The following is an 18,998-nucleotide window of genomic DNA, read 5'->3' on the forward strand; positions in this document are numbered from 1 at the left end:
AGTGTGGCCGATGTGTGTGGGCGCCGTCCTCCCGAGCCACAGCTGGGAGTGCTTTCATTGTCTCTGCACGATTTTGTTTCTCTTTGGTGCAATTGATTTCTAAATCCCTTCCAAATTTGCTAAGCACACATAACTGCTTTATTAATGTCATCTGCTCTTTTATGGCCCTTCCTCTTAAAGACAGGAAGATACACACACACACACATACACACATATACACACATACACACACACATACACACACACACACACACATACACACATACACACACACACACACACACACACACATACACACCCCAAAGCAGGAAAAGACAGGAAGACCCCGCCCCTCCCCAAACCAGGAAATCTGTGTTGTGCCCTGGCCTTCGAATAATTGGCCAGCAGCATTAAAAATTAATCTGTTGAGAAGCAAATCATATTTTCAGTCCCTTGACATTTTTTTTCTCTCTCACACAGTAAAAAGAACCTCTTAAAATATCTTCTCAAGTCCTTGCCCACCCTATTTTTCTCTAATATGCACCTGAATCCTGAATCAATTCATGGAATACTGGCCATGTCTCATGTAAAATTTTATTTACTCAAGGTGGAAAATGGCAGTCCGTGTTATGCTCCAAACCAGTCCTAGCTTTTTTTTTCTTTTAAAGCTGAAGTTTAACGTATATTGAATTTGTACATTTACTCTAGAACACAACCTCAGGTATAACTGAAATCTGGGGGAAAGCAATACATTTGTCTCAACACGATGCCCTTCCTGGGGCACAGACATCTCCATTTCTCATGCGTAATCAACCCTTTCTTTATATCAGGAGTGTTTATCTCTTAATATCTATTCCATTTGGATGCAGGAGAACTGTACTTGACATTTTGCTTAAGCTGCTCGCTTTAGGGTACACGGATTTGATTTATGGCCAGGCAGAGCTGAGCTTGTTCGTTCGTGATGGCTTCCCGTGCTGCATTGTGCTTTCCTGTACGCAGCCAGAATCACAAGCATAGAAAAAGCTTTTGTCTCAGAGAATGGGAGAGCTGCAACTGATTCTAGGTTCCCACATTCAAAGTTTACGAATGCTCATCTGCCTTGTGATCTTGACTTTAACGTCGGTCTATTTCATTTGAAATCTTGCCTGCTGGAAGATACTTAGTCCTGTTCTGTGACCTTCTCCTTTTCCTTATCCCACACTTCAGGCTGGCCTTGAAGTCCCTATGGATGACCTTGAACTTCTGACCCTTCTGTCTCTACCTCCTAAACTCTGGGATTACAGCCATGTGCCACCATGTCCAGTTTTATGTAATGCTGGAGGTTGCTCGACAAGTACTGGGCTAACAGAGCTACAGTCCCAACCCTTATTTTTCGCCTAGGGAAAAAAAGTGCTACCGTGTTTCTTGAGAATATTTTGTTTGTCAGTTACTTTTTTCAAATGGTTTTAGTCATCTTACTACTGACTATCTTTGCTAGCTTCTTTTATTTCCTATTCTTCATTCATGTTAAATGCAAAGGAGAATGAACAAATCCCACACTAATGTACGGTCTTCTGTCAAAACAAGGTCCCCTTTCCCTGGATCTTCTGTGTGCAAGGCCTTTGTGGTCACCACATAAGAGTCCCTGCTCTGGACTCAAGTGAATCCCTTAGTTAGTGGAATATTAATCTTTGCTGTTCTTTCTCATATTTGTATGTGTCTTTTAAAAATATATTTCTTTTGTTTGATTTGTACACCATGGAACTGTCTCGCATCTGAAAATGCCAGACATGATGGATTTATCTCCTGGGACTAGAATTACAGACAGTTGTGAGCTACAGTGTGGGTTCTGGAAATTGACCTCAGGTTCTCTGAAAGAGCAGCTACTATTCATAACCACTGAGCCATCGCTATAGCCCTAGTTTGCATCTTGACTGTGAATTCCCCCAAATAACCAGTTTCTTTTACATTATGTCTAAGGAGACACCACAAGAAGCAAAAATAAAGCAGTTGTGTAGACTCTGCCAGGAAGACCAAGCTCACAGTATCTGCATTCAGCCACTTGTCAAAGTCCTGTGTCGGCATTGCAATGTAAAACTCCGGGCCTGGAAAGGCAAGGGTGTGTCTGCCCTGAGATCCTCTCTGGTGTACACTTTCCTCTGCATCAGCACCAGGAGTTTGCTGGCCTCCCTTTCTGGAAAGCTCATCCATGAGCAAGCTTCACTTCCTGCAGAGGCTCCATCTCCATGAAGGTGAAACTTCAGACATCTCCCTCTCTCCTTGGGTCTGGATTCTCTTCCCTGCAGGCTTATTCCTGGTCCAAGTCTCCCCCAGAGCAGCTCGGACAAAGGTTCCCTTCAACTTTCACGTGGCAAGTGCTTCCTAAATTCTTCAAATGAATCCAAGAGAAACGGCTTTCAACTAACTCTATATGCAGTGCATTAAAATCGAGATTAGGCAGCAATAACTCTCTATTGCTCCTATTCATCACAAATAAATATGATGAAAGAGGTACCATGTCTCCACTTTATCAGGAACTTCCAGATCTGTATAAAAAATGCTTATTTTCAGACTCAGTGGGGAACTCAGTAATTACCTAACTCAGGTCTCACTTTTCAGATAGTAGCATGAGCCCAGCAGTCTAAAGTGAGGTCAGGGTCACAGGATACTGATCATTAGAATTCTGGGAGCAGAGCTGTAGTTTACCACTTTGTCTTTCATATTCTCAGAAGATAAACTATTTTAAATAGTTTTCACATATACACACACACATGCTCTATGTGTGTGTGTGTGATTCTTTTTTAACTCCGTTTTCTAAAACTAATCTCTACAAAGCCAACTTTTGGTAGCATACATTAGAATTTACTCTTTTAAATAATATGTTTTAGATGCATTTACTTTTATTTTATGTGTATGAATGTTTTGCCTGCAGGTGTCGGTGTACTATGTTTGTGCAGTGCCTGCAGAGACCAAAAGAGGACATCAACTTCTCTGGAATTGGAGTTACAAATGGTTCTGAGCCACCTCGGAGGTGCTGGGAATTGAACCCCCAATCCTCTGGAAGAGCAGCAAGTACTCTCAAACACTGCACAATCTCTGCAATCCCACGTCTTGCTCTTAACAATTCATTCATCATTCTAAAGTATTTCAAAGCTTATATGCCAAAAATTCCACCCAAAATGGGTCTAGGGAGATGGCTCAATAAATAAAGTGTTTGCCACAAAACAATGGGGACCTGAGTTTGCCCCTCATCCCCCCAGTGACCACATAAAAACCCAGAAGTGGTCTATGTCTGTACAACCTACTTTGGGGAAGCAGAAACAGGTAGATTTTGAAGGTTATTGGCCAGCCGACCTAGCCCAATTGAAGAGCTCCAATCCCAGTGAAAGACTCTGTGTCAAAAAATAAAGTAGACATCAAAGAAGACACATGATATTTTCCTCTCATAGTCACACACATGCATGCACACACCTATGTGTATGTATGCGCACATGCATGTGTGTATACACCCACATGAACCATAACACAGAAAATTAAAAATTCCACAAAGTAATAGTAGAGAAAAATATATATATATAACCAACCATCTTAAAATCTGCCCTCTAAGGGCTGGAGAGATAGCTCACAACCATTCATGGTGAGATCTGACGCCCTCTTCTGGTGTGTCTGAAAACAGCTACAGTGTATTTACATATAATAAATAAATAAATTGTTAAAAAAAAATCTGCCCTCTCTGTCCCCAGACTGTCATGTCTTTAGGGACTTTGCATGCTTCTGGTACCATGAGCACACAGAATGATTCCACTTCTTTGCTTCTCCATTGTCCCCCAGAAACTGATTTTCATATAAACTCAATTTCATTATTATTAACAGTGTATGTAGGCAAAATACCCAACAAAGAGTCAGTATTTGATCTTCCCTGGTGTATTACTTTATTGCTTGCTTCTTGTGGTTAAAAATACTCTGACAAAAGCAACTTGAGTGGCAAAGACCATTACAGAAAACCACAAACCAATCAAAATGGAGAGCTGTGAAGCCCAGTCCCAATGGACACATCTACAGCACAACTCCTGCATAAGGCTCAGGGTTCATTTAGAAAGATGAGGCAGAAAGATTGTTAAGACCCAGAGGAGCAGTGAGTTTGCCAGGAGAGTGCAGAGTTTGCCATGAGATTGTAGAGTTTGCCATGAGATTGTAGAGTGTGCCATGAGATTGTAGGTGTGCCATGAGACTGTATAATGTGCCATGAGACTGTAAAGTTTGTCATGAGACTGTAGAGTGTGCCATGATATTGTATCTGCTAGAATTTCAGAGCTGCTGCATCCATGAAGTCTCATCAACATGGCTGCCTAGTCATGACCTGAGCAAGAAAGAGCAACAGATGAGGTAACATGAAGACAGAAATCCCAAGAGGCTTCATCCCTAGACAAAAACTACAGCCAACTAAATAGCTGAGCATGCCAATTGCTTACCCAGTACCACATGGTCAGCCTCGAAAACATATTCATGCAAGTAACATTACACTGACCGAGCTAATTGTATTTATGTATTTAGCAATGTATATCAACAGTTTAAAAAAATACCATGAATTTGAAAGCGATCAAGAGGAGGTTTTGGAGGGAGGAAAGGGAAGATGGAGAATGTTCTATTATCTCAAAAATGTTTTAATTATAATTTTAAAAAGCAATTTAGGAAAGACAGGACTGTTTTTGGCGTACAGTTGCAGGAAACTGGAAGGCCAGATGTGCCAGCAGGCAGAGAGGATGAGGTTCAGAATAAGGAAGGAGTCTGGAATCTGGAAACAGGTGAAGAGGAAGTGAGATCAGGCTATAAACCCTAAGATATGCCCCCCTGCTGATCCATCCCCTCTTGAAAGGTTCCACAACTTTGCCAAACTGTGCCACTAGCACAGGGCAAACACATAAGACTATGAGGGAGGGAGCTGGAGAGATGCCTCAGCAGTTAAGAGCACTGACTGCTCTTTCAAAGGTCCTGAGTTCAACTCCCAGCAACCACATGGTGGTTCACAACCATCTGTAATGAGCTCTGATGCCCTCTTCTGGTGTGTCTGAAGACAGCTATAGTGCACTTACATATAACAATAAATAAATCTTTGGGCTGGAGTGAGCAGGGTCCTGACTTCAATTCCCAGCAACCACATGATGGCTCACAACCATCTGTGCAGCTACAGTATACTCAAATACATAAAATAAAATAATCTTTTAAAAAAAAAAAGACTATGGGAGATATCTTACATTCCAACCACATGTAATAAACATACAAATACCCAGGGGTTACAATCCAACATGGGGCGTGTGTAGCCAACCTTGAACACGGTTATGAATAGGTCTTTGCGATAAGAATGTTGTGGTAGACACAGTGTAGCAGTGGCAGTTCAGATGCAGACCAGTGAGACCCTGCCACCCCAGAGCCTGAGGAACAGGAAGAAAGAAAGCCTTCTGCCACCCAGCAGGAGAGAAAACACCAAACTCCCTAGCAAAACTAAGTTATCCACTGGTGCTAAAAGAATTCAGAAGGGGCTAGCTGAGATCACCCTTGTTCCTCCTCCTAACTGCAGTGCTAGGCCTAAAGGAGATAACATTTATGAATGGAGGTCAACTAGACTTGGTCTAGCAGGTTCTGTATATGAGGGTAGGGTTTTTTCTGGATATCACATTTCCTTCAGATTATCCATTTAAACCACCAAAGGTTTTTTTTCGTACCAGAATCCATCACTGCAATACCAACAGTCAGGGAGTCATCTGCCCGGATAGTCTAGAAGACAACTGGAGTCCTGCTTTGACTATTTCAGTTTTCCCTCTCTATTTGTTCCTTTTAGACATATGGCAACCCTGCAGATCCTCTGGTTGGAAACATAGCCACTCAGTATTTGACCAACAGAACACGACAGAATAGCCAGACAGTGGACCAAGAGATATGCAACATAATTCACATCGTTTGTATGCAGTGTGAAGGAGCAGAAGGCCTCTTCCCACTGTGCTGCGGATCTTTATAGCCTTTACAATACGGACTTCTGTGCATATGTATACTGACTCTACCCTTGCCTTTATCCTCTGGAGACCGGGAGAGTCCCCCAGAAGGTAAATGCTACCCAGAGTAGAACTTTGTAGCTGTAGATTAGTGATGTTTAAAATGCCTACTTGCAAGTCTTGCTTCTTTGGAATATCAAAACGTATTTTTGCGATGCACTAAGGATACTGGTCCTGAAGTCTACCAAATATTGCAGTGCATTTTAGTCTAATTCTTTATCTGTATGAAGTTATAAAAGTATCTGTAGATGAGTAGGAATTATGTCATTTGTATTAAGCCCAGATCTATTTCTGAGTATGTGGTTCATGCTGTTGTGAAATGTTTTACCTTTGTCAGTTTCTAATGAGAGGATTTCCTTCTACCCTGGTAGCTCAGAGAGCACTGATGTATCATCTCAAACACAATAAACATGCTCCTGAAGGCATAGTTTCTTGTCATAATGTTGAAAGTCTTGTCAGAAGGTGTGTCTGAGATGATTGTTAATGAAATAAAGATGTGACTATGAAGATTGATTATTAAGGACGAGTACAAATGAATGAATTATTAAATTGAAAACATTTTTAAAAAGAATGCTGTGGTAATTGCAACCTCCATATTTACAACAATTGCACTCTCTTGCATTGCTGCCCTTGAGGATTTAAAATAATAGTAAAGAAACAAGAGGACAGTGTGTGGCCACTGCTTTCCACATCCTTGATTGCTAAGAGCCGTGTTGCAACATTCTTGCTCCTGCGAGAAAGGACTGTGGCTGTAAGTAAGGATATGCCTTACTTCCAAACAATATGCGGACCCCTTTCTCCTTAAAGATGAACTTTATTCTGTATAGGTGAACATTAAAAATGAAAACTCTACTGCTTGGAGAAAACAGCTCACATGGTTTCCGCATGCTTGTCCAGTTTTTTTCTTTGCACATGCATGTTAATATTTGCAAAACTACATAGAGCTATTGTCCATTTAATAGTATGTTCTATTTCCATGTCATTCACTTGTCTTCAGAATCCTGACTCTGTTTTGTTCCTTCTGTAAATGCTTCATTATTTATGTAATATATACTCTTAGAGAAATTTATTTTTTCATAGTCTCGTTTCCTATTGTGTCAGACACAGTCACTATTCCCATGCCCTGTCTATCCCACCATCCCAAACTAAAAACAACACAGAGAGAGGGGAGGAGAGAGAAAGACAGAGGGAGAGAGAGGGAGAGAAAAGGGGGTAGAGAGAGAAAGAGAAGGGGAGAGAGGGGGGAGAGAGAGAGGGAGGGAGGGAGATAGAGAGAGAAGAGGAGAGGGGGGGAGGGAGAGAGAGAGAGGGAGAGAGAAACAGAGACAGAGAGAGACAGAGACAGAGAGATTGACAACATAAACTAAAATGTGTGTCACTCACTGGTGCTGGGGAGAAAAAAAAAACACTGACTCTCAAAACTGTATGCCCTCAAATTGCAAGTGATAAAAGAGGAGAAATATTATGGTGAGAGAGAGGAGAGAAAGTCCCATGATGTTCCCAACGTCCTCAGTGACTGCAAGAAAGTGGGTAAATAACACAAAGGCTAACTGCAGAGTGGCCTAGTTTCTGCAAGGCAAAATAAACAAGCTTGTCTACAGTTAGAACAAATTCCAGGGACTGGTGGAGAGTGAGAAAGAACACACACTTGACACCCTCCTCTGGCCTCCGCATGAACACATACACTCACACACATTCACACACACCACGTACTGTAGAAATCAGGAGAGTGGATAAAAGTGGAGGAGAGCATGGGAGACAAATGCTTGGGGTAGAAACAATAAGAAAGGAATGTGTAGATAAAAAGCTATGGAGACAAACCTGGCAGACTGTAGCTGCCAATGGGAGATACTGGGTGAGAAAGGAGAGTCTAGGGGCACACCAGGTGCCTGGAGGACAGGGATTCGTGGAAGAAAACTGCTAGAAGCCCATTTAGGTTCACAGAGAGCCCAGGGCCTGTTGCCAATGTGAGTCACCCTGATAGAGATGTCAAGCAAGACACCAGTCACAGCGACCTGGAGGTTTCTGAGATTTTGGGGGTGGGGGAACACCTTCACAGAGTCTCTCCTGAGATGAAAGAGATGGTTGCCATGGTCCTGGGAAAGATCACACATGCAGAAAAGCAGAAGTTGGAAGACAGTTGGTTGGGGGATGTTAACATTTGACACATCGGGTTTTCACACAGTGCAGGAAAACAGAGAGGAAACAGGTTCCGTCTCTTCCTGGCTCATAAAATCTTATCTGATAGTTGCTGGGAAGACAATGGGGAAGCCCACCAAGCTTTGTAGGTGTGGGCGTCCAGTTCCCTGGACAAAGACAGCAACTCCAGACGCTGGTACAAAAGGGCTAGAGAAGTGAAGGGCACAGGACTGAGCCATAGCGCTTGTCCCCCAGATACCTGGGGCAGGTCAGGGTGGCACTTCCTTGTCTAAATTGTGCTAACTTACTTAATAAACAGCTGGGAGCTCTTGGTTCTCTTGGCCAGTCAGACCGGTTTGTGATGGGGAATAGTTTAAATCTGTGAGACTGTAAAGCCTTGCCCATCTCTCTCAAAGGAGTGTTTTTGTCTCTAAGGCAATTTCTCTACAGAAACTGCACTTCACAGTTTCTCCCCGTGATCTCAAACTGACTTCTCCTCTGTTCATCATTCCACTGGTGACAGGCTCTCTTCTGTCTGTGTCAACAGAGTATTATGTCAGCTAACTAGAATCACTCAAAACTGTGACTTGGAAGGGATGAAAACAGTAATTTTTTTTTTTATAAAAGTCTCCATCATCAAAATACGTTGTATAACTGAGCTTTTTCAAAGAATAAACAAATGTTATAAAAGTGTCTTATAAAAGTGTCTGTCACATCTATAATAAAAATAGATAGATAATAGATAAGATAGGTAATAGGAATATATATATATATAGAGGGGGGGGTGATAGATGAATGGATAGATAGATGAATAGATGGATAGAGAGAGATAGATAAATAGATACATACATACGTATACACACATATACATACATAGATACTTAGATACATAGGTGGTGGATGAAGATATAAATAACAGATAGATGGATAGATAGATAGATAGATAGATAGATAGATAGATAGATAGATAGATAGATAGATATAACTGTAAGAAAGACCTGCAGTAAGCCCTGGAAACAGTGAAATCATGACACCAGGCACTATGTAGACAGTAGTGAGGTTTACAGCTGTAGAGGCAAACTCAGTCCAGATATATGCACTGAACTTTAAATGTTAGAGGTTGTGCTAAGTAAGGATCAAACAAGTCAAGCCATGCTCAACAGCTCTAGAAAAAGCACTCGCATGAATGTCTTACAGGAACATGGGTGGCACCTGAGATGGGAAGTATAGAAGCTGAGACTGTATAAACTGGAAATAACTCATGATTTTCCTTGGACTCAGACGCATAGCCAGGCAGGGTCCAGTTCTTGAGGAGCCCTGCCTCCAACTGGATAGGATTTGTGGTACATACTGACATGGAAAGAGAGACGCAAATGTCAGACAAAAGGATTGCAGAATAATTTGTTTATAATTTTATTGATTATATGTTTATTCTATGTTTCCATAAAACGAGTGATTTAAAACATTAGCTGCTACATTCTGGATATAGTTTTTATAACGGTTCAAAAATATTTTATAAGAAATTGTTTATTTTACTAGCAAAAAGTAAGAAAGTTAAAGGTCTAGAGAGATGGCTCAGAAGTTAGGAGAGATTGTTTTGTTATTGTAGAGGACACAGCTCTGGATTTCAGCACTGACATAGCAGTTCCAAGCCAACCTGTAACTCCGGTTCCAGTGCCCTCTACTGACCTCTAAAAAACCCAAGGCATGCCCGTGGTGTACATGCATGCCCAAAGACACAACACTCAAGACACGGAAACCAAAAATGAAATACAGAAATAATCGTGTTAAAAAGATCGATTGAAAAGTGACTCGTTTTACAATCATTTGTCAAAGAAAACATTCATGGCTTGTGCTTATACAGGGAAGAAGGAAGAAATAAGAAACAACACGGGGACACGGTGGAAAGGACAACCAGAGATGCCCCTGCTTGTCATGACAGAATCGGGGGCAATCCGGAGGCTGTACTATTAAATCAGGTCAAGTCGGAAAAGAATCAGCTTGTCTTGTTGGTCCATGAGGAAACATCCACCTGAGGAAGTCCGGTACTTCGAACTCCACAGTTGCCAAAGCCACTCCCTGCTGTAAAACTCAGTCTAGCGCTGGTTTTGCTTCTTTCAAGGCAGAGAAGGAAACAACAGCACAGCTGAGAAGGTTCATAGCCTGAGTTCAAATCCACAAGCTCCCCCTCTAAAACAGCCATGGAACCGCTGGAACTGCTCAGGGGTCATTATCTGCGATGACTAGTTTTGACCGTTGACTTGATACTATGTAGCACCTGGAAGCGGAATCTGGAGGAAGAATCTGGATTGGGTTGGCCTGTAGCAGTGCCTGTGAGGGATTTTCTTAGTCCGAAAGCCCCACGCTGAAGGCAGCTGCTCAGTTTCGGGGACTGGTCCTGCACTGATTGAAAACTGGAGAGCCAGTTGAACACTAGTGTGCATTCACTAATTCCTGCTTTCTGCACTTGAGCAGGACTCGATGTTTCAAATCCCTGCATCTTGACTTCTCTGTAGCGGGAGTTGCACACCTGCCCAGCAGCTATCTTTGGATCCTCGAATGAAACACACACACACACACACACACACACACACACACACACACGCACACACACTAGCTTATTTTTTAAATGCCTTTGATTACCTCAAAGGTTGGGCACTCCTAATCCTTCCTACCCCACGCCCACTCGGTGAAGTAGCCAGTGGTCAGTTACCCGAAACCTCACATGGCTGGTTGGCTTTATCTCCTGCCACTCCTGCATCTGATCTTCTTCCCTGGGTCCTGGCGGTTGTCTGCCTCCTCTGCCCTGCATCCTAGCCTGTACAACTCTAAGGGAGACTCTGCCTTGTCTCCCTTGCCAAGCCATTGGCTACTGACATCTTTATTGATCAATCAAAAACCAATTGGGGACAAGGACCCTTGGCATTTGGATCAAAGCATTAGAACCAATCCCCAACACTTCCCTATAGAGATGGCCTGGAACCTGGAACTATGAGCCAAATAAACCCTTTCCCATGAAGATGCTATTACCTGTTGCCTGCTGGGTATGTCATCACAGCAACAGCAAATCAAAACCAAAAGAGCTAAGACACCCTCTAATACAGCACACTCCTGCTGGTGAGCTAGACACCAGTATGCCTGACTGAGCTAGTCAGTGGTGGGCAATGCTAGGCTGTATACAGGTTAGCAGTGCGGGTGCCTGTCTCAGACGTGGGAAGTAAACCATGCTGGGACTGAGGCGTGCGCACGCACAAGACAGGTGCTCAGTGACTTCCGTCTTCTTCTGATGTATACGCCAGGCCTGAAGAACTAAATAGAGGGTCGGATCAAGTAACATCATCACCATCACAATAGTGAATAATATCACATAGTGTCGTCATGAGAGGTAATAGGCAGTATATAGTGGTTTGTTTGTTTGTTTTGTTTTCTTCTGTTAAGTCCAGAAAAAACAGGTATTAGCTTCTCAGCATTCCACAGGGGTCTGGTTTCTATAGATGCTACGTCAACACATATCATCATTCATTCATTGTAAGAGAACATTCATTGTTTCTGTTGAAATTCTTCTTACTACTAATGTCATGTGTATCATTACTGACATCTTCATATTATTTCCCTTTTCATTTATTTAACATTTTATTTATTGCTCTCTGTGTGTGTGTGTGTTTATGTGGTTGGCTTTATCGCCTGCCATTCCTGCGTCCCATCCTTTTTCCTTGGGTCCTGGTGATGCTCTGTCTCCTCCCCCCTACTTCCTAGCCTGTGCAACAACTCTAAGGGTTCTTGCCCCGTCTCCTTTGGCCATTGGCCACTGACATCATTATTGATCGATCAGAAACCATATGTGTGCCTCAGCACCTGCGGAGGTTTCTACAGAGGACTAGGAGATGGGTATTTTGTTATTTGTGACATTGCAATAGAAATCCAAACAGAAGTTCTCCCTAGGCCACCCCAGCAGACTGAGTACTAGAACACTATCCCTGAATTAAACTAAGCTCCAGCAGTCCTCCTTGTGGCGTTTTAAATGCACATTGTCTTTGTGAGACCTTAAGACGAGTCCTTACCAACACGTATAACAGGACAGAAACTCAACAACATCAGGGTCTTAATCAAAAGCCAGCAAAGCATTACTGAATGTGTTGGGCTCGGGCTCCGGGGAACATGTATAAAAAAAAAAAAAAAAAGTACAAAGAACCCTACAGGTAACTGTGTTGTTTACGAATAGGGGTTGAAGGTTACTAGCTAAGACACTGAAGGCAATTAACACTATTATTGCAAAAACAATGATCTATATCCATTTTGGGTGATCGCTTCTATATCCTACCCTGCACTGTTGTGACATACGCGGCTTTTGACCCGCTCATTTTAGCAAAACATTCAAACGATTAAGCAAGCGTGCCTGTGCGGTGACAGGCTGGACTTGATTCCTCCAATCCTGAGTCAGCCCACGTGCCCAGATACCCGGTAGGGATTTTTCTTTTACAGTAGGTTGCGGTCAGGATCAAAAGGGAAGAGTTGGGCTCAGGGTCACGTGGGTGTCACCACAGGTACTGAGCTGCGCTTAAGGCCCGCCAGGTGTACCCGCCCAGTGGTGTCTCTCCCGCTTAGGACCCTTCACCCCACCAGACACTGGAGGTGGGAGACAGGAAGGTCATCCTGAGCCCAGCCTCTGGCGCGTCCGGGCGCGGCGATCGCAGGGGACAGACAGAGCAGCCACGCCGCTTGGGCTACGCCGGGCGCCCGCGCTGCGCCGAGCCGACTCGGAGGCGCCGCAGGCTTGCGGTTGTAGCCGGGGGAGAGGTGAGGGCGGGCACAGGCCGTGGGGACCGCGCTGGGTGGGGTTCGCGGGAAGTCGCAGCTGTCACTTTGGCGCCCAAGCGGTGCAGCTCCGCAGGAGGTCCCCACCGGAGCCTGAATGCGCGCGGCCTCGCGGCTGCATTCCAACTTCTCTACGGAGCCGCGCTCTAGCTCGGGCGCGCGCTTCCGTCCCGCGCGTACTCCCGAAAACCCTCCCTCGCCCCCTGTCCCTCTCTCTAGTCTTCTCCCTTTCATTCTCACGCTTCTAGGCCGACCCGTGGAAGTTGCATCCTGGATAGCCCGGGCTGCGCTACTGAAGAGCTCGGAGCCAGAGCTCGGCCGAGCCTCCCGCCCGGATCCCGGGCAAAGACCGCCCAAAACCTGGTGCTGACCTTCGTCTGCACCGCTCTATGGTGACCCGAATCTCCGCTGCCCGAGTTGCAGCGGCTCTGCACCCCAAGGACTGCCAGAGCGCCCGGGAATCTGCAAGCCTGGGTGAGTTCCTGGTCTTCCTTGGCCATCCTTGTTAATGGTGGGAGAACCTGTTTACCCTGCAAACTTGGGATGTGACCAAAGCAGAGCAGCATGCCTTGCAGGACGTTCTTCAGATGGCAGGGAGGATAAATAGGCTCTCGGAGTCCAAGGCGACAAGCTCAGAGGTATAAAGGTGAAGTTGTATGTTTGTTTCTGGTCTCACGTGTATCTTTCCCTTTAAAAGCCGTGACTTGGGAAATGGTTTTCTACCCAGCAGGAGGCGGGAACTAAGATAACTAACTCAGCAGCCTGAAAGTTTCCAAAGCTGAGGGTGAAAATACAGTTTATTGGAAGGAAAGTCAAAACAGGATGGTGGGATCTATACAATGATACGTGCCTCCTGGGTGCGCCTGTTTGAATTAACTTGAGCTCTTTGTCAGAAATAACATATAAAAAGAGACAAAGATGCAAACAACTCCAAGCCTGGCCTTTCTTTATGTATTAGTTGGTGTGCATGAAATCTTGAAAAGGCACCTAGGAAATTTCATGCAGGAAAAGACTATATCCGTGTAGCTTGGAAATTAAGGTTATTCCTAATACAGTAAAGGGCATTTAACACCCCCCTCCCCAACCCCCAGATATAAGCACTGTTATTCCTATAGCCCGTTAAGGTATCTATTCTTTCTGCTTCCTGGAGGAAAAAATGATTAATTTGTATTGAAATTTAGTGAAGGGAAAGTTGTTGGATTTTTCAGAGATCAAGAAGCCTGCTACAGCCGTGTAAACAGCTCTGGTGGTGTGATCCATCTAGGGACACTTGGGGTGGGTCTCTAGAGATGAAGATCTCTGGGGAGGAATGTCCAGGAGCCACTGGCTGGCTGTGTGTGGTGCATTTAAAAGGAGACTGTGACAAGTTGCAAAGCATCCCATCACTAAGGAAACCATTGCAAAGAACTGCTGCTTTGTTGATGCCACGTCTGAAAAGAGGGCCCTCTATAGGCTCCATTCCTCACTGGAAAGAAAGCCTGCCTCTAGAAAGATCTGGTTGCTCTAATGATGCTCTTTGAAAATAATTTGTCCTTTGGCATATGTGTGTGTGTGTGTGTGTGTGTGTTTGTGTGCGCGTGTGTGTGTTGGTATATCTAAGGTAGTTCAGGTATTCTAATATTTCTCCTTGCCGAAGGGATGGTGACATTGAAAATGACTGCTCTGCATAGTTAACAACTTAACCTGATTTTAAATGTAGGGACCAGGGGGCAGAACATTCCCACGAAATTGTAAACCTTCATTTTGTGTTTTTGTTTGTTTGTTTGATTGTTTGTTTTATAAAGCTGAATCTTACTGGCTTGGAGGACTCTAAACAAGAAGTGCTAAGTGGGCTTAGTTCTGAAGGGTAGGAGTGTCTGCTTCTTTAAGACTTGGGCTATGTGTGTCTATCTAACTATCAAGGTTCTGTCACTTCTTTGAAGAAGCCACAAGCCAGACACAGTTGGCAATACACAGTATCTTGATGTTGAGAGGACAGTTCTCGGTGATGCTCTGGCTCTGATTTTAAAACAGGATCTGAGCAAAAGATGTCATTGGAATGAGCCTTTGGCATGGCCAGTTGTCGTGATCCGTCGTCGTCCACGTCCGTGGTCATCTGTACATTCCTGGTCTCACTCTTACACAAAGGAGGATGTGTTCTAGATACAGTAGTGGGGAAATGTGAGGAAAACTGCCAACTGTGTTTGAGGAGAGGGGGGGGAGGGACTAAATCCAAACTGAGCTCAACTCATAATTGGATCCCCAAGAAACCTGAAAGAAGAGTGATGCTAAGAGGCTAGGTGAGTACCCCTTAGCTTTTGTGACTCACTTCTCCAGATAGCCTGAGAGAGAAATTTGCTTAAGACCCTTTGATGAGAGGCTCTTCTCAAAGTGGGTGAATATCATTCATTATTAGGGGACACTTCTTCTTTGAGCTGTAACTAAATCTTCTAAACTGGAGCCTGGCTCAAGCCTTTTCCTCATCTGTGACATGGGCACAATGCCTTCTCTCTGAAGGCAGCTGTGGGGAGTGCATAAGTGGTGATTGTAAAATGCTTAGTTTGCTTTTAAAGGTGAGCAATTATAAAGAGTGGGTAGAGGCGCTGGAGAGACACCTCCAAGGTGAATAGTACTCAAGGCTCTCACTCAAGAGAACCAAGAGGTCATATCCCAGCATGGGAGCATCAGGCAGTCATGAATGCCTATAACTCCAGGTGTCCAAGGGATGAAACACCTCCTTCTGGTCCCTTTGGGCACTTGTATACACACACACACATACACACACATACACACACATACACACAAACCCATGTGCGTGCGCACGTGCAAATATCTCGGGGAGGGGAGGAGACAGGCAGATAGACACACTGAGTAGAAATAGAAGTGAACTGGGTGTATTGACACAAGTGACACCCCCTGCAGTTGCACAGAGGGTTTACTGCCTGTTGGCTGAAGTGAAGATTTGCCTACAGAACCACCCGATAAGTGGAATTCCCAAGTCAGCCCATCAGGACACATGAAAGAAGAACATTTAATGGAAACTGAACACTACCTGTCCATAAGTAAGGGCTGGGAGAACTACCCAGAGCACAGGCAACTTTGACAGGAGCTGTGTGAAGGAGGCAGAAACGGTAGGGCTAGCCTGGGAGAAATGTGATTTTTTTTCTTTTATAGTCTTTGTAGAAATCTTGGTATATGTGACTGTCTTGCCTTGGGATTGATTTATTCAGATTACACTATTAAACTGCAAAAGGGAATTTGCAATGTTTAAGCTAATCTGAGATGAAGTGGAATTTATCATAGTTCATTTGCCAGTGCTTTGCATTGCAGGACTGAGCTTAAGATCCTGTAGGGCTGGAAATGTAACTCAGTAATCAAGCAAAGCCCTTAGTCTATTGTAGAAATTATTTAATCCAAACCCGGGGTTTCTACCAGGCCTTTGACTATTTAGTTTCCAGATAAAACACACACACAACCTTTATATTTACAACAAGTCTTAAACAGCACAAGAGCTGGGTAGATACCTGCCCTCTATGCTATTAGAATCTACTTTCCTTTCAATAACCCTGAGTTATTACTTTCTGTGTTTCCTCTGAGCTGCTCTTAACTCCAGTCCACCCGCCCTCAGGGCAACGTTCTCTTCTGGCTCACCTAACCCATGGTGGCTTCTCTCCTCCTCCTGCACCTTCTTCTCCCTCTCAAGGTTCTCCTCTGACCCCAGGCACAGGAAAACTAAACCCCACCCATGTCTCTTCTGCGAAACTCTTAGCTGTTGGCATCTTTGTTTGCTAGTCAGAAATAACTTGGGGACAGGGTCACATAGCATCACTTGGGGTCTACATGCAGACTCCAGGTCTTAGGGTCCACGCTTAGCATTACAATAGTCAGCAAGACCAAGCCTCATATCCCTAGCACCCTCTTCCAATGCTAAACAAGGTTTAGATTAATCTTCCTTTTATATATACATATATTTTCCTGTTGATCCCACAAATATTTCATTTGAATCTGGGGATCCCTTAAGGACCTGTAGGACAGGATTCATTTTGAAATTTCATGGGGAAGGCTCTGGTCTCTCAGAGAAAAGGTCAGAGTAGAAACATGAAAACAGTCTGCCCTGATGGGCAGATCTCCCAAGGTCATTTGAAGGACTTTTGGTTGGTTATCTTCTGCACATAGGTGGATTCATTATTTTTCTTTGTCTTTGTCTTTCCTCTCTTGTCTTCTGTCTTTCCTTCCTTAGTTATTTCTCAGCTTGTCTAATGATGCTTTGACTTCAACTCCATCCCTTCATTTAGGTAGCCCTGGGTCTGCTCTGTGGCCTTGTTCTCTAGCACACAGTTGTGTGCCAGATGGGCACAGCCCCTTCATTTTTCTCCCAAAGCACTTCCTAACATCACCATCAGTGCTCCTTTCTGTTGACAGTCAGAAAAGTGTCACAGTGACTTAAGCAGAAAGGGGCTTAGCATGGAGATGAAGTGGTCACAGGAAGTTAGAGAGGGAGGATGCTAACGGAAGGGAGAGGAGAGAGCGCTTGCGAGCTCCATGAATTCCTGCCAAGCAGCTGGGCTGAAGTGGCCCTGGAGCTGCTGTTACCTTCATGGCCACTGTCAGAATTCTGAGACTCAGCCACTAGCACAGGTGCAGAGTTACGAACATGTCACTTTTCTGTGTTCCACTAATCAGAGGAAATGCTGCATTCTTCCCCCCAGGAATCAAGGGAGTGAACCCTGCTGCCAACAACAAAAACAGGCCAGCCAATAGCATCCCCAGACACTTTCCACTTCCTTCTCTGGCCATTCTGTCTGGTAGAACCTTACCTTTGTCTTGCACCCTTCAGAGGACTCTGGAAAATGGAGTCTAAAGATTTCTAGCCTTGGAGTTGATGGAATGAACACTTGAAGACTGAAATTTGAGTGACAGGACATCACGTCTAACACATATCTAAAATATCGTCTGAGACAGAATAATTAATTCAAAGTAGGCTAAGGCTGACTTTGGGTAATATTTTTTTTAAGTGAAAAAAAAAATAAGTAGTTGGTAAACAAGTTCCCCTTCAAACAGAAGTATATTGTAGGTATAGAGTTGAAATTTCTAGGGAAAAAAAAATTGTTAAGTAAATAAACTGACTTGTTATATATCTAAACATAAAAATATTCTTCTGTTTGGGTTGGTAATCAAAACAAAATATTAGGAAAGTAAGTTTTTATATGTAACTGTGTGCTTCTATGGTGTTTGTCTGGTGCTTACTAGGGTAGATGTGCGCATGTACACGTGTGTACAGGGCTTACAGGCCAGAGGTTGATGTTGGATGTCTTTCCTTGATGGTTGTCCACCTTAATTTTTTGAGACGGGATCTCTCTGTGAACCTGATGCTCATCAATTCAGCTCTACTGGCTGATAAGCTTGAGGGATCCACTTGTCTCTCCAGTCTCTCCCAACCGATGTTGGCATTGTAGACACAAGCCACATTTCCTAACTTCTTGCATGAGTTTTGGGGATCCCAACTTCCCCAGCAGGCACTACGGACTAAGCCATCTTTCTTGTCCCAGAAAAAAGGTTTTTAAAACAATCCTCCTCACCAAAGCTTCAGCTAGCAATACCCATTTCATGACCCATAAAACAAAGGAAGGCCACAGTCCATTCAGAAATCATAGTCTCTGGCTGGCTGGTTCATTCATTAGATGAATCCCCCGTGAACTTGTGTTTTTGCTGACTCTTTCCTCTTTAACATGCATAGTACTCTTTTTAATGCTGACAAAGACAGAAATGACTCGTTTCTTGGATAGCAAAATAAAAATATGCTTGATTTTACTCCAATCACTTTTTTCATGCCCTGGCATTGGTCAGATCCCCCCCTTTTTTTTCAAATCTCTTTTCTTCTGTTAGTAATTTATGACCTTGTTTGCACTCAGAAATTGCATTAGGACAGCTAGGAATAGTCTCTATCGTTGAATAAAGTAACCTTCACTTTGCTGCTAAAACTTGGGAAAGGAGAGAAGACAGGAGCAGATTGGAGCACATAATGAATTTGTTAGTCTGTTGCATCAATGTTCTTGT

The 18,998-nt window shown here is 43.8% G+C and overlaps 1 protein-coding gene across 2 annotated transcripts in view; it reads left to right on the top strand.

Moving 5' to 3' along the window:
* The first annotated feature begins 12,599 nt into the window (after window positions 1-12,599).
* Window positions 12,600-18,998, top strand: part of Trmt9b (tRNA methyltransferase 9B (putative)) — a 58,308-nt gene continuing 51,909 nt past the window's right edge. The window contains exons 1-2 of one of the 2 annotated variants that reach the window (XM_021170266.2): window positions 12,600-12,944; window positions 13,211-13,436. The gene's annotated coding sequence lies outside the window, so the exon portion shown is untranslated. The remainder of the gene's footprint in view (window positions 12,945-13,210; window positions 13,437-18,998) is intronic. The other variant, XM_029480800.1, reaches the window with a different exon arrangement.

This window comes from Mus caroli, chromosome 8 (assembly GCF_900094665.2).
Source record: "Mus caroli chromosome 8, CAROLI_EIJ_v1.1, whole genome shotgun sequence".
NCBI classification, from domain to species: Eukaryota; Metazoa; Chordata; class Mammalia; order Rodentia; family Muridae; genus Mus; species Mus caroli.